The following is a 13049-nucleotide window of genomic DNA, read 5'->3' on the forward strand; positions in this document are numbered from 1 at the left end:
ATATAATGTCTAAGACCCTTCTTTTCTGTTGGATTTTAAGCATCCTTTGAACTTTGAAAGGTTACTTACAGAAGCAGAAAGACAAAGGCAAGACAATGGCAATCATATCCACACAAAGACAGCTGTCAATTGTTAATAACACATGTTAACTAATTAACATGTGTTGCTAATACTTTTTATTATTCAGGTTGTATTTCTATTTTATCAACTATATATTATTAAATTATGTCATTATGTAGTGGATGCCAATAGCTGAATAGCACATACCTTCAAAGCCAAAGAGAAGTAATAGCAAGAAGCCTTCTATCTTGCCAGGCATTTCTCCCTCGTCCTTGGCTGCAGATCTACCTCACTGAACTGGGGAGCTTGCCCAAAAGCAGGGGATTAACCTGAGCACTGGCCTCATTAAGCAGCTTTTTCCATTTAGTTCTTAGGTCTTCAGCTGAGCCCCATCAAGCTAACCCATATAGTTACTTCCCTCAATAAGGACGTCTCCAAGAAAACTCTGAGGATGACTGAGGTTGGTTGAACATGGACAATATTAGTTTTATTCTATTTAAAAGTACGAGAAGTGATGGAGGAAAATAGGAACAAGAATCTGAAGACTCCAGCCTTAATCCTTTCTCCATCATTACCTTCTAGGATGACTTTGATCAATTTCTTGCCAAAGAGGCACTAACATTCTGTTATCCATATGGCAGTGCCATCCTATTCACTCAGGAAAATATTAGGTTTGGTGGGGAGCAGGGGACAGTTACACACAAAGATACTGTGTGGTACTGTGTAATAAAAAAATTGGAGACAAGAAAAATATACATGGCTAGGGGTGGTCAAGCAAATTAGGAAGGCAGTATGCGTAGCCAGGGAGGGTTCAGAGCACAGCTTTCCAAGGTAGACTTGGTGCAAATCCCACTGCTACCAATGGCTGTCATCTGTAACGTGATAATGATAAAAATGCCTACTTCATAGAGTAATTTTAAATTTTAAATGGGATGATGCTGTATGTATAAAATACTCAGAGCAGCTGGGGATGTAGCTCAGCAATAGAGCCTTGGGTAGCATGCAGGAGGCCCTATCTGCAATCCCCAGCACTGAAAAACAAAACAACCACAAAAACCCCAATACACACACTTAGAAGAGTGCTTGGCATACTCAGTGAACATTATCACATAGCCAGTAAGAGTCAAGCTGATGGGAGGAAAAGGAATGGTTGATCGATGGATACTGAGTTTGTTTTTCAAGATAAAGTTGTGGAGATCTGTTTCACAACAATGTGAATATACTTACCTGAACTACACACTAATGGTTAAAATGGTTTAGAAAAAGAATTAAGGTGATTATCAATTATAGGGAAAAATTGGCTTAGAAAAAGACGCGGATTTATATACTATAGCCAAAGTAGTGGAAAAAGCTGAGAAAAATACTGAATTTTTCCTCCCCCTGGCAGTGTTTTGCCACCACTGTTCCATCCCTGGCCCACACCTTGGGCCCAGAGTCCCAGACCTTTCCCTTATTCCTCTTGTCAAGGATGAAAAAGGCCAGAGTTTAAAAAGTAAAAACGCCCCCTCACACCCAAACAAAACTGTAATGAAACCATAAAGAGGATCAGAAAGGCACTAGAGAAGTATTTGGTCAACAGCATTTATTAGAGGTTGATAAACCTGACACTTAGTCTGTACTGTATGGATTTTTCATTAAACAGGTGAATGTCTAGTCCACTAACCCTACTGCTATATTAAAAAGAAAAGGACTCTAAAGGGGAAGTGGGAAGGGTAGGGGAAAGGAAATAAAGGAAAAGAAAAAATATGAAAAAAATGGGAACAAAGTCTTTGTAAATAGGGAAGGGTGAAGGGAGTGAAAGGAGGGCAAGGGAATGGGGAAAAAAATAAGAACTAAGATATATCATGTAAAGGTACAAGATCCCAATGATAAGTGTAACTGCACTGTTTGCCTTAAACTTATCAATAAACTTAATGGGAAAAAGAAAAAAAAAGAAAAAGAAAAGGACTGTGTTTTGTGCTCTGTACTTTAGAGTTTAATGAAATGTTAAACCTTTAATCATGATCAACCTTGAACAATTCAACCACAGTCAAAGTGCTGCACTGTTGACATACATTAGTTGGAGGCTTTGCGGGGGCTGGCCTTTCTTGGCTCCAGAGAGAGGCCTCCAGGAGTACCAGCAAGAAAGGTGGGTAGGGCCCTGTGGAGACTAGGACCTGTCCCTGCCTCCACTCTCGGCGCTCAGGTCCAGCGATGGCAGCTGTGACTTTGGGAGATAGCAGATTATCTGCCATTTCTTTTCTGACATAAAATTATGCTAAAAATATTTTTAATTAAAACGGAGAAAGCATGACAGCAAAAGTGAAAAACCCTGCTACTTCTCAGTTATGGTTCACTCTAGGAGTCAAACCCACGACTTTCTGTGTACAAAGCAGACACGATAACCACTACACTACGAAACCCTCACTCAAAGCACCCTCATTGGTAGCTTTATTCAAGTATTACGTCAGAACTAGCGCCTCAGCCAATCAGCCCTTCTGCCGTGGCCCCGCCCGCCTTTCCCGGCGGCCCTGAGTTCTCTAGGGGAAGCCGGCTTTGGAGGGCAAGAGCCTCACTCTCCGCGATCCTCCAGCTTTCTGCCGCCCGCTACTGTGGCCGCGTTGGGCAGGGGACCTGGTCACCCTCCTGTCTGAGAGCGCAGTCCCTCTAACTACCTGACCCCAAACTGCCTTTAGCCAAAGAGCTGGCGGGCAGAAGCGCGCCCCCAGAGGGCAAGGCTCTTTCTGGCCTACTTTTCCATTTTTCTCTCCGGCAGACAGCACCAGCGTAGGAGACTGAATACGCAGCAGGGAGGACGGGAGCGCCCCTTGGAACTGATGAGTAGGGCCGCTGGGGCTTGGGGCTACTTTTTAAAAAAATTTATTGTATTGGAACATTTAAGGTATACAATGCAGTGACATTCATCATTGGAAATTTGCACCTTTACATAATCCATCTTGGTTCTTATCCCCCCCCGCCCCACCCCCCCCCCCGTTCCCCTCCCTTCAAGCCCTCCACCCTTCACTATCTACAGAGACTTTGTTTCCACTTTTTCTTTTTTTCATATTAATTCCATTCCCATCTTTCTTTTCCCTTACCCTCCCATTTCCCCTTCTGCTTTGCACCTTTTCTTCCTATTTCAAATTATCTATTATATCTTTTAGTCCTTATTTACACTTTCAGTCACACACTCTTGTTGATTTTGTTTTTTGGAGAGGCTTGCTATTAGCCCAGGCTGGCCTCGAACCCGTGGCTCCTCCTGCCTCAGCCTCTCCAGTGCTGAGATGACAGATGTGTGCCTCTAGGCCAGGCAAAAGTGCCATTTTCATGTTGGCATCTGCCCGGCCAGGGTTGGGAAAGGAGGCTGGTTCCTAGGCCCCTGGCCTGAGGGTGCAGGCTTCCTACTTCTTCTGACTCTCACCCAGAATTCTTTCCCTCCAGAAGCTGTAGATGGGATAAAAATCACAGGCCTTTGTTTTGGTCCCATTTGTGTAGGGTTAGGGGTATTGGTGGTGTACGTGGGCCACTTCTTTCATCACTGCTGAAGGAAGCAGCACTGGCTACATAATTTGAGGAGCCATGGGCAAAATGAAAATACCAGGTCCTTATAAGGCCGTACTCGTAAGTGAAATAAATAAGTCACACATATGTTAAATACCGAATAGTTTCTCTGGTGTGAAAAATTAAAAGTGTAAATAAGGATCAAGATGGTATAATTGACAATGTGAAATAGGAAGAAAAGGGCTAAAGGTGTAGGGGAAGTGGGAAGGGTAGGGGAAAGGAAATAAGGGAAAAGAAAAAATATGAGAAAATGAAAAAATGGAAATAAAGTATTTGTAAATGGGGAAGGGAGAAGGGGGTAAAGGGAGGGCAGGGACAAGGGGGAAAAAATGAGAACCAAGACCTGTCATGTAAAGGTACATGATCCCAATGATGAATGTAACTGTACTGTATACCTAAAGTATACCAATAAACTCAGTGAGAAAAAAAAAAAAGAATTTCAAATGGTGACAGCAGAGTATTAAACCTCGCAGGCCCTGCGCCTGCTGCTGTGTTTGCAGGACTGTGGCTGGGTAAGGTACTGGGCCTGTCCAGCCCAAAGGGCTTCTACATGGTCTCTCTTCTTGGTATTTCATTGTCAGTGTTGTTTTGCCTTTTCTAGGGATTCTGGATGGATCTGTGTCACCATCCTAGGACTGGTTGGCACCCTCAAGCTTGAATACCCTTAAAAACCACTTGGGGCAGGGCTATCTTTAAGAGTTCATGTGGACTTGACCTGAAGCTGACAGTTGTCCTTTTCCCTGGCATCTGAGGTTGACAGGATGACAGAGAAACGACGCTGATTGTGCCACTTCAGCCAACTCTTGTCTCCCTGAGAAGGCAGCTGGAAGAAACAGGTGGGGGAAATGAGGCCTAAAGCGGGGGTCACAATCTGGGTTTTAGTCCCGAGCACTTTTGAGATACATCAGTTCACCTCAGGTGGTCCCAGTCTCATCCTCTGTGAAATACAAGGATTGGGCTAGATACCCCCGCTCTCATCTCTGGGTCTAAATGTTATCCCTATTTGCTAGGTAGAAGGATGGTGGCGGCTAGCCATCATGTGATGATTTCTGCAGAACTTGTTAGAGGCCAGCCTGCAGCTAGTGCTTGGGGTTTCTAGTACTGTTCCCTATGTCTTCAGTTGGCTTCTTGTAATATTCATTGCAGGGCTCCCTTTCAGTCTGACTTTTTGTTCATACTTTTTCAGAGGCCTCTTGAGCACTTGATACCTAGATTGAGAGCCATGAGATGACCGCGAGTGGCAAAAGACAAATTTATAAAAGCTCCATGTTAACTTCTAGTCAGAGAGCCATGGTAACTTGTGGGAAACTGTTGTTTTCGTCCAGGAACCCGCTCGTGGAACGAGATTCAGGAACCCAGACTGGGAGGGCGAGGCACGGAATCACCACGCAGACACCAGGGAGGTTTCTGGAACGCTTCCTTTTTATTGAGGAACTGTACAGACTTATATAGGTAAGAGGGGGGTGGAGCCAGGGTGGAGTCGGGATGTGTGGCACATCGTGATTGGCCACACGTCAGTTTTGGAGTGTATGTTTTAGGGGCTGAGGCGAATGGAGCCAGGACTTTAGAGGTTTTTGAGAGGAGCAGTTTATCTGACTAAGGTCAGATCTCTACACACCCAAGGGGCGGATTATTCCAGCCCTAATAGGCCTCGGAGTTTTCTCAGGAGAGATGGGTGCGGCCCTCCTGACTCAGCCAGACATGAACCTGATCCTCAGGAAACCCATTGGTAAGTATATCCCACCTGTTTCCAAGCTGTTGTCAGTCCAAAGCCAAACTGCCAAGAATTGGCCCTAAAATTACACCCACCAGTTGTGGTTTGGTTTGTGTCTCCATATGTTGCTGTTCCTCCAGTTTTCTATCTGCCCTTGGCTATAAGAGTGGTCCGTCAAGTGCAAGCTCTGGCCAAGTTCCCATACTTCTATTCCATGTAGAAAAGAAACTGGTGCCTCTCTAATGCATGCAACAGAGATTTCTGCCTTTATGAAAAACTCTTGTTCCTTTTCTCTGTTTTGACTGGAAGAGAGACTTTAGTCAGGAGTCAGAATGGGAGGCTCTGTGCCCCTCTAAGAGTGTAATCACAATGTTTATTATGAGTAAAGTAGAATGTGGTTTGATTATTCCGGGGCAGCAGCCCCATGAGGTACTCATAAGTGGTTTTTGTTTTGAGATAGGGTCTTTGAGGTTGTGTAGTCCAGGCTAGTCTTGGCCTTGAAATTGCTATGTATCCCAGGCTGGTCTTAAACTTGTGATCATTCAGCTTTGCCTCCTGAGTGCTGGGATTATAGACCACCATATTATGTCTATTTTTCAGTTGAATAATTAGAATCCCTTGCCTACTACCATTCAGCTGTTGAGTGGCAGACCTGGGCTTAAACTCAGCCTGCTGATACCTAATTTATTGTACAAAGCCCAAGTCCATAAAGGCTACATGTTGTTCCTCTAAAAATGGTATTAGTGTCTCTCTCTCTCTTTTTTTTTTTTTTTTTTTTTTGGTACCGGGGATTGAACTCAGGTCTTTGTGCTTGTGTGGCAGGCAGCGGAACCACTGAGCTAAATCCCTGGCCCTGGTATCGGTGTCTTCTCGTGTTTCATATACATGCTAATGAGGACATGAATACCATTTTAAACAAAATCTTTGATGGTAGGAACCATGAATCTGCTAGAAACAACTGTTGGTGAATTTAGCCATCAAGAAGCCATCGAGAGTTGGGGTAACGCCTCCGGTGGCCACAGTTTTGTCTGGTACTTCAGTCTGTTATATTTGTGAGACTCGATACTCCTAGGTATATCCACAGGCGTCTGAATAATTATAAGAAAAATATGCAAACAAACTAATAAAGACTATGAGTCATTTCAAATTTTCTGGGCCCTCTGATTTCTCAGATGTCTAGTGTTGCTTACTCAGTCTTTAGCTTAACTTGACCTAAGAGACCAGAGCTCCAAACACTGAGCTCAGAAAGCCTAATTTACCTGATTTCATTTAGAGACTATTGTACTTTGTCCTTCACTGAGCAGCTCACAAGCTCATAATTCAGAATATTGTGAAACTACCTTACTGGGATAGACATTTGTTGCTTTTTGCCACCTGTGTTTTTATAGTCCCTTATATCCCTCTGTCTTCTTACTCAGTGCAAATTCTGTGGTCATTTCTATCACTCACTGTTTGCCTCTTCGTTGCTTCCTTGCACTTGTGGACAAAACCACAATCTGTTAAATCCAGCTCTCTCCCTACTCTATCTCTGAACATGGCCCAAGAAAAACACATCCAAGCCAACTGGTTTCACACTAAATTTACTACTACTTGCCTCAAGTGACTACTCTGCAGTCCAGAATTGTGCGCACTTCTCCAACAGAACAGTTTTGTAGCTTCTTTCCTGTTATGGATTTTATATGGATGTCCCCGCAAAACCTTGTGCACCCATTGGTGAGGCTTTTGGAAGGCAATTGGATCATGGGGATGTGATACCTCTCAGTGGATCAGTCTGCAGCTTCCTCCCTGCCATGTCTTGAGCTCTTTCTCCTCTGCCATGCTACCCTGCCTTGGAGCCAGCCAACTATGGGCTAAAACCTCTATAAACTGTGAGTCAAAGTAAACCTTTTCAAATTGGGTGTGGTGGTGCATGCGTGTAATCTTGGCACTCTGGAAGCCGAGGCAGGAGGATCACCACAAGTTGGAAGCCAGCCTGGGCTACCTAGAGAATTCTAGGCCAGCCTGGACTAAAATAGTGAGACCCTGTCTCAAACCACCAAAAACCAAAACAAAATAACCTTTTTCTCCTTTAAGGTGTGAGTGTTGAGCATTGTGCTCCAGCAACATAGCAAGTAACTAAGACGTCTTCCTCACCCTCCTGGGCCTCCTCCCCTAACATGAGTTATAGGTGATGACCCTGTTTCCTATTTTGGTGAAAAAATGAAAGCAATCTGAAGAAAAACTTTCACAAGGACTTGTTTCAGCATCTGTAGCCTTCTTCCTCTAGATCAGTGTTTCTCCAGCACAGGCACATGGGTTGGGACTGGGTGATCCTGTTGTGAGGGTGTCCTGTATGTGGTAGGATGTTTTGCAGCAGCCCTGGCCTCTATTCAGTAAATATCTGTAGCACCTCCCCCACAGCACCTAGTTATGATGCCCCACAATGTCTGAGAGGGGCAAAACTTGTGAGGGCTATTTAGCAATGCCTAGAGATACTTTGGTTAGGACTCGGTGCATTTGGCTTATAGTGGATAAAGGCCAATGATGCTGGTTAACATCTTACAGTGCACGAAAGAGCTCCCTACAAGAAAGAATTACCTGGCCCCAGATGTCAGCAGTGTCTGAGTGGAGCAATCCTGCGTGCATATCTCGACCCAAGCCCTGCACTGGTGCACTCAGTCCTACCTGCTTTGCCTCCTAGAGGATCACTCTAGCAATTCCCTCTTCTTTCTTCTACCTCATTATTTCCCCCTACCGTGTTGAGTCATTCTGATAAGTGTATAGGCATACAGCAATTCCTCCCATCATTCAGAACGGTACAATCAAATTTAATGGATACGTTCAATGGTGACCTTATGCGGAAATTTGATTTGGTTCTCTTCCAATTCAGTTCACGACCAGAATGGAGGAAAGAATTGCATTTGTGAACCAAGGCACCGCTGTAATCTCAATCCCATTCCTGCCTCTACTTTCATCTGTCTGCTCTTCTTCGTAGAAAAACTCCTGGGTTTGTCTTTAGTGGCCTCTCTAGTTCCACTCCCCACATTGGTACTCCCTCCCACCACTCCACCAAAATTCCTCAGGTCTCAGTCTCCGGTGACTTCCACATTGTGACCCAGAGCAATTCTTCATTTTATTTAACCAACTAGCAGCATTTCAAACCACTGATTGTTTCTCTCTTCCCTTTCAGGATGCCACCCTCTCATGACGTTTGTCTCCTACCTTGTTGCTTACTCCTTTTCCAGCACATTTGCTGGATCCTCATCTCTTTTGTTTTGTTTGTTTGTTTTTGTTTTTTGAGGCAGGGTCTCACTATGTAGTTGAGACTGACCTGGAACTCACTATGTAGCCCAGGCTGGTCTTGAACTCACAGTGATCCTCCTGCCTCAGCCTCCCGAGTGCTGGGATTACAGATGTGCGGCACCACGCCTGGCTGGATCCTCATCTTGTTGCCCTTTAAGTATGGCTACTCCTCGAATCTTGGCCTTTGGACTTCGCTGTTCCTTCTCACCAGCCTTATGACCTCATTCAATCTAATGGCCTTAAATAGCATCTTAACCTAGATGATTCCAAATGTCTCTCTCTAGTCCAGACTTTTCTCCAAACCTGCATGATTTAACATCTCCATTAAGGTGTCTAACAAGTATTTCAAATCCATCATGTCTGCATCTGAACTCCTTCCCTCTGGCCGCTGAATCTGTCCCTCAGGCTTCTTTATTTCAGTTAATGGCAACTTCATTTTTCTGGTCATTTACACCTAAAACAAAGTCATACTCGATCCTTTTCTTCTTATACCACTCTCACTAGCAAATTCATTGGCTACACTGTCAAAATCTGTTTAAAATCTAGTGGCTTTCTCCCATTTCCCTGTTACCACCTCAATCAAAGCCACCTGGACCCTTGCCAACAGCCCGATAGGCTGGCCTCCAGCTTCTGCCCTTTTCTCCCTACAGGCTGTTCACATAGGAGTCAGAGTGCTCTTTGTAAAGCCTGAGTTAAGGAGAGCATGGTGGTTCACGCCTGCAGTCCTAGCACTCTGAGATGCTAAGGCTTCAGAAGATTATAAGTTCGAGCCCAACCCTGGCAACTTAATGAGATCCTGTCCCAAAAGAAAAAATAAAAAAGGGCTGGGGATGTAGCTCAGTGTGAAGGCCCTGGGTTCACTCTCTAGTACCGCCAAAAAAAAAAAAAAAAAAAACAATAACAAAAAAACTGAATTAGATTTGGTCAGTCCTTTGTTCAAAATCCCTTCAGTGGCTCCTCACCCTAACTGAATAAAAGTCCGGATTTAGTAGCCTCCCCACTCATTTGCTCTCTGACCATATATCATATTACTTTTCCTTTTGTTTCATTCCATTCCAGCCGCCCTTGCCTGTTAGCTGTTCTTCCAACACACCAGGCCTTGCCTGCCTTAGGGCTTTTGTGCCTGCTGTCCCCCAGCCTGGCCTATTCTTTCTCTTAGATGGGCCCATTGCTTGTTCTATCACATTCTGCAAACATTTACCCACATAATCTTCTTTCAATGAGCTCTTTCCTGATTACCCTGTAGAAAATTCCTGTTAGCCTTTTCCATTCACCTTAAACTCAGTTGTTCCCCTTTCCTGCCTATTTTTCTCTGCAGCAGGTTGCATTGACTAAATATCTAGATGTTTATTCATTTATTGATTGTACATCCCCACCATCCTTGACTAGTCCTAGACTGAAAGATCCATGAGGACATGGATTTAGTTTTACTTGTTGCGCTAGTCCACTGAGCCTAAATAGTTGGTAGCACATACTGAGTACTCAGTATATATCTTTGTTGTTGTTGTTGTTGTTTTGAGACAGGGTCTCACTATGTAGTTGAGACTGATCTGGAACTCACTTTGTGGCCCAGGCTGGTCTCGAACTCACAGCGATCCTCCTGCCTCAGCCTCCCAAGTGCTGGGATTACAGGTGTGCGCCACCACACCTGGCCTCAGTATATATTTTGAACAAATTTGTCAGTATGGGGTTGTTTAGATCAGGCCAGTCAGTTCTAATCAGAGCTAATCCTGGGATTTTGCATGAAGTCCTGAGAAGAGACATTTCCTTATTCATCCTGGACTTGGATGTGACTTGATCCAGAGGCTGGAATTTCTGCTGCCACCTTCCCATTGCATTATATTAGATGGTGGTACACAGCAGAACCTTTCTATTCAAAGTTCAGATGTTTTTCCTTTTTCTTTTTTATAAGTGGTGGAAATTGAACCCAGAACCTCATACGTACTAAGCATGTGCTATACCACGGAGCTACACCTCCAAGCCTACCCATGTAGGATTTTCATAGCACTGCTCCTCTGATAGCTTGGCCAACTGACTTGCTTTGGCTGCTTTTGAATGTGGACAGAGTGATGTGTACCACTTACCAGCCAAAACATAAGCATCACTCCGTTTCACTCCTTCTGTTTTTCCTTTTGTCATGGGACTAGCAATGCCCCAGAGCCAGGTTGCCCTGAGTCTCGGAGGGAAGACTACCTGTTGCAGAACTGCAGCCTACCAGCACTGGTAGTGGAATGCCATTGAAGAGTAAATTTGTGTTACTGTAAGCTACTGAAATTTCAGGTTGTTTAGCCTAACATCCCCTAAGTTTCTTCAGCACCCTCACTAGTTTAAGATGAAAAGGAGTTTATTAAAGGACATTAGGTGTCTCCCAGGATCTCTGAGAAGGCCTTAGTGAGTCCAGAGCCAGGAATGACAGTGCCCACATCTCACTGAAGGACCGCACCAACACAGACATCCGGTGCTGCCTCCTCTGAGTACAGATGTAGCAATATGAATAGTGATGGAGTCCAGAATCTTTACTGCCCTCTGAAAATTGGACACCTCTGCCACTAACCTTGTCAGAATCTGGCTTTCTGTACTCCCTTCATTTCCTCATGAACAGAAGGCTCTGGCGGAGCTTGGTTTACCTGCCTGTAGTGTTGCTCTAAGAGAGGCTGGGAAAGCATATTTCTTGTTTCCACTTTGGGAGGGTGGTAGGAGTCACAGGTGAGGAATTAGCAAAACCTAGGGAGGAGGTTCTGAAGTTAGTGGGTAACTGCAAAGCATGAAAAGCACCCAGTACTTGCTTGGGGCCTGGGAATGGAGTGAGCACCAAGGGATTTAAGCTGAGAGACAGAACAGCTGTGTGCTGTCATGAAAGTCCTTTAACGAATCATGCTGTAAGGGTACCCACTTCCTTTTAGTGTTTTTTTTTTTCAGTACTGGGGATTGAACCCACAACCTTCTGCATACCAAGCAAGCATACTCTACTGTGAGATTTTTAAAAAAATTTTTATTTTGAGACAGGATCTCACTAAGTTGCCCAGGCTGGTCTTGAACTTGTAATCCCCTGCCTTATTCTCCCAAGAAGGTGGGATTTCAGGCATACACTGCCACATCTGGCTGACCTTTCAGTTGTTTGAGGACTACATTCTCACTTCTGCTCAGGCCAGCTAGAATGGCTTTACTACCACTTGGAACAGAAAGATTTGTAACAATCCGTGTGTAAAATGGATGAGCACCAACACAGTGGCTGATAGCAGTGCCCTGCTTATGGATGTGACAGTTTTTGGTCTCAGTTCCCAGCAAGTGGGGATAAAGCTGATGATCATGGGGATGACCGTTTCTGGTAGGAAAAGGCCTTGAGTTCCCAGCAGGTCTCAAATATAACAGAGCATTTGCTTACATGTGACACAGTAACCAGGATAGCTGCAATTATTAGGATAGACAGCGTATCTGTGGCAGTTATTCCTAGCTGCATATCCAATAGCCATTATTTTCCTCCATAATGAAAATAAGGAAAACAAACACTTGTGTAGTGCTTGCTATGTGTTCTAAGCTCTTTACTCATAGTAACTCATTTAATTCCACAGGAACCCTGTCTTACTTTCTCATAGCTAGGACACAATACCTTGCACCCACAACTCTGAGGAGTTTGGCTCAGCTCACAGTTCATAAAGCTTTCAGCCCATAATCAGCTGGCTCCACGGGCAGGGTGGCGTGGCAGAGGGACCTGGTAGAGGAGGAGGAAGAGCTCATGGCACGGTGCAGCAGGAAGCTGAGAGACAGATCAAAGGAGGAGGGAGGGATACAGATCTTTCCAGGCCACGCCCCTAGTGAACCACCTCCTCCAACCAGGCTTCACCTGTCAAAAGCCCCACCTATAAGCACATGAGGCTTTGGGGGGACATTTTAGATATAAACCATAACAAACCTTAAGAGAAAGTTATTGTTATTATGCTTATTTCACAGGTAAGAAAATAGAGGCATAGAATGATCAGACAACTAAGTCACCATTTAGTGAATGATGGAGCTGAGTTTTAAATCCAGGTCACTTGGCTTCATAGGCACTACACTGCCTGGTTTTGTTTGATTTTGCAGTGTATTCAGCTTGATCTCCTAGGTCCCTTATAGCTAGGAGCAATTGCATGACACAATTCTGGCAAATCAAAGGTATGTGAATAGGTGGGCTTCTAAAACTAGTTCTTTGAGAGGAAATAGATGTAGTTGGAATGCACCCATCTTGTCCATAGGTCTTCACTTTCTGCCTGGAATGTGCATGTGGTACTGGAGGTAGATCAGCAACTTTGTGAATATAAGTCGACAGTTTCGAAGAAGGAAACTTTGTGGTTTCTCTGGAAGAGGAAGGTACCTGAATTTAGTACTTTCAAGTACTTTAGTACTTGTTATATATAAAAAATAAAAGCCCTACCTTTTTTTTTTTTTTGGTTTTTTTGAGACAGGGTTTCACTAT

At 44.3% G+C, this 13049-nt stretch overlaps 1 protein-coding gene across 1 annotated transcript in view; it reads left to right on the plus strand.

The window, feature by feature from the left end:
* The first annotated feature begins 2596 nt into the window (after positions 1-2596).
* The window catches only part of Ppef1 (protein phosphatase with EF-hand domain 1), a 136227-nt gene continuing 125774 nt past the window's right edge, over positions 2597-13049 (plus strand). The window contains exons 1-3 of the mRNA XM_033760547.1: positions 2597-2880; positions 4202-4436; positions 4926-5052. The gene's annotated coding sequence lies outside the window, so the exon portion shown is untranslated. The remainder of the gene's footprint in view (positions 2881-4201; positions 4437-4925; positions 5053-13049) is intronic.

Source organism: Fukomys damarensis, unplaced genomic scaffold (assembly GCF_012274545.1).
Source record: "Fukomys damarensis isolate Sample0158 unplaced genomic scaffold, DMR_v1.0_HiC HiC_scaffold_39, whole genome shotgun sequence".
Lineage (NCBI taxonomy): Eukaryota > Metazoa > Chordata > Mammalia > Rodentia > Bathyergidae > Fukomys > Fukomys damarensis.